Genomic DNA, 3,542 nt, shown 5'->3' with positions numbered 1-3,542 from the left:
TTAACAAAACTCTCTTTTGCATAAAATAGACGTGTCAACTGATAAAAATAATGAAAGCGTCCATGTCTTTACATGCTATCAAAATGTCTGTGCTCCTTGCAGCATTGAATTCTATTAAACATTAGTCAGATGTGCGATTTAAGATATGCACAGTTATAGATTTCCTTTTTAGGCTTCAGAAAGTTACACTATATAAAAGACTAACGAGGGGCAGTTATTCTTTTCTTGTGCAACTTTGTCATCTTATTCACAGCTTCCTTTTGTTGCTGTTTGCCCTCTCCAAGGCAAAAGTCATTCATTTTTTAAACAATTTTTATTAGTGGATTAGCCTCATGACATGCACATCTTGGGCTAAAGCCTCAACTGGCATAAATCAGCATAGCACCATTAAAGTCAATAGAGTTATGCTGATTTACACCAGCTAAAGATTTAGCCCCTTATTCTTATCAAGACTCCAGGTGGGTGAGCAATTATTTATGTGGACAATAAAACCAGGAGGCCTTATTCACCACTGTGTTATTGCACTGTTGTGGTAGTGTAACTCTACTGAAATTGATGTAGCTACACCAGCATAAAACTGCAGCAGCGAATGGTAAATGTTGCTTGATATAATTTAAGTCAGCACATCTACAATAGCAGACCATACTGAACAGTTACTGTTTCTGTTCCTTTTTGCACTGACAAAACATGTTTTTTAAAAGGGTGTTCGTACCAATCACTTTCAATGGATCACATAGTTTCTTCCACTTTATTTCAATAGAACAATAGTTAATTGGAATTGGTTGGGTTAACAATCTCAAAAACCTGCTTCCCATTTATGTCTAGTAACATAGACTGATTTTTCAAAGGCTCAAAGGCAGTAGCACCCAACTCCTATTGAAAGTCACCCAGAGTTGGGTACCTAGCTCTGCCCTCTGCCATTAAAAATACCACCTTTAAAAATTAACTTTTGGTTTGAATGAAGGAAAACATACATTGCCTGCTTTTCAAATCAAAGCATTTTAATAAATAAACTAATGCTGATGTAAAATCCAATTACTTTCTGTATTTCAGCATTAGCTTTCTTTAAAACATGTTCAAATAAGTGTCTGCAAATAAATACTTTCAGATGCTACCTTTAAAATAAGAGTATTATAAAGGAACAGGAATACAGAGTGAGGGGCCACATCCTCTGCTGGTTTAAATTGGCACAGCTTTATTAATGTACATCATCTGAGGATCCTAGTACCACATAAGGAACACACACTGAGCCACATTTTCCTTTTACACCAATGACACACCACTATAACTCAGTGGAGTTCAGTGGAGTTTATTCCAGTTTAGTTGATAGGAGACTCAGGCCAAATGCCATTATAATAAGCTCAAATGGCAAGCAAAATAGTTTCTCACTTTAAAAAAAAACATAAACAGGGTACACTCCTGTACTCCATACTCCGGTTGCTTCAGTAGGAGCTTGAGTTACAAGGAAATTAAGATCAGTCCAATAAAATGCTAACGTATATAATCCTAGTCTTTTTCAAAATATATATTATAAAGAATATAGACTCAAGATCAATGGCTGGGGCCCAAAATCTCTCAAAGAAGTCATAAAGCTCTGGGCTATGGCTGATAACTCCTCTCCTCTGCCACAATAGAACTTTGGGTGAAGCTCATCTGTGCAGGAGACAGAGCTTTCTCAGAGGCCAATTGTATAGGACTATTCATTTCATTAAAATTAAGCACATACTGACTTGTTTTGCTGGATTGGAGCCGTAGATTATAATCAACCTCGATCCAGATTTGAGGTTCAAAATTTCAGTGGTATTTGGATCTGAGGTTTCCATTCAGGCCCAACATGGGCGGAGGGTATAATAGGCCAGGGGAGGCTCTGCCTCCTCTGGTGCTGTGGCTGTTGCCAAATGTCCGGTTGTGGGTTTGGTGGGGAAAGTTTTTGCTTTATTATGCCCTGTGCAGGTTCCGGGGCAGCTGAGGAGACAGTATGTGCTATTCAGCTTCCTGGGTTCATCAGTAATCTCTCTGGAGTCTAGAGAGATTTGGGGCATATCAAAAGCTCAGGTTCTTCTTTGGGAAGAGATGCTGTCACACTGTGGCTTTTCCTGGACAGCTTGGAGTCTGGGGAGGAGAAGGGAGGGGAGGTGCAGCACAGCTGTGGCTGGGCCACAGCTCCTCTGGGCAAGTGTGTGGGGGTGGGGAGGCTCAAGGCTCCTCTGGGCAGGTGTGTGGGGGCTCAGCCAGGGCTCCTCTGGGCAGGTGCAGGGGGGTGGGGTTCTCAGTGCCCAGGCCTCTGGCCAGCCCGGGGCTCCTCCGACCAAGAGGGGAGCTCATTGCTTTGGCTGCGGGGGGACAGGAGTCTCGGGGCTCCAGCCCGGGGGAAGTGGGGAAGGGGCAGAGCTATGGGCTAGCCTTCCCAAAGGGGCTCTACTTGTTGCCCATGAGGCCCAACACTGTAGATGCCCTAAAAAATGTCTTCGTTCTAAAAATAAAGGATAAAGGTACGTGGGTTGGTATTGAATGGATTAGGTATTTAATCCAAACTAATTTACACCCTTAATTGTTATTGACTTTGTGCCTTTAAAAAAAATCAATTACAAAGAAAATTGGTAGGCTTGCCATCTATGAGGTAGCCATAGGCAGTGTTTGCTGTCTGTCATCTTCATTCCAAGCGTGTTGGACATAGGCAATTTTTCATTAACATGTCCAAGGGAAAGAGAATGAGAGAAAAAATGCTAATGGAAAGTTGCCTAACATGATTATTTATTGTCTTGGGCCTCATGACACAATTACCCCAATTTCGGTGACTTGGTCCTCTTGTTTTCCTAGCTTTTTACTCATTTTACTCATTTTCAGGTGCATCATCTTGTGGTTGTTGGAAGCAACTTCATCACTGAGGCAAAGGAAAGTAAAATGTTTTTCAGCTGCTAAACTCAACATCAACTGTTGTGAGAACCTGCCTTTTTGCAAGTGACTTTTAATGAGAAAAATAAACCCAAAAGATTTGATTTGCCAAAGTGGATTTAAACAGGGTTTTAAACATTCCTTTGTTCATTTCTTAATAGCAGTTGGCTGTTTGTGCATTGCAGGTGCAGACCTCTGCCTAGAGCTGGCTCTCATTTGCTGGAACATATTTCTGAACCAAATAACACTTGCCAGCGTAGCTTCTGGAAAGAAAGTACTCCTCTTTGTTCTCTATGTGCTTCAGAGTGACAGTTGCACACTGTTGCAGTCATAGGGGTCTGGCACAAGAGGAAAACAATAGCCTGCTGCTACCACAGGCTAGCAGCCAAAATGCTTTGTGCAAGCTAGCATTCACACCAGCTGTCAGAGAAGGACCTGCTCTCAGTTCAGCCAGAGGCTAATCACAAATAGAAATCCATTCCCTAACTCAATGAGCTCAGGCCACTGCCCTTTAATAAAATATTGGTATGATTAAGATAATTTATTTTTCCTTCTGGAATATGGCAGGAACCACTGAAAGCAATAGTTAGAACCAAAAAGAACAGAAGTGCTGGGGTTTTAAGCATGTTCTACTGTGGGGGAAGAAT

This window comes from Terrapene carolina, unplaced genomic scaffold (assembly GCF_002925995.2).
Source record: "Terrapene carolina triunguis isolate 2854851 unplaced genomic scaffold, T_m_triunguis-2.0 Scaffold48, whole genome shotgun sequence".
Taxonomy (NCBI): Eukaryota; Metazoa; Chordata; order Testudines; family Emydidae; genus Terrapene; species Terrapene triunguis.
The sequence above is the reverse complement of the archived record's forward strand: the minus strand, read 5'-3'. Positions refer to the sequence as shown.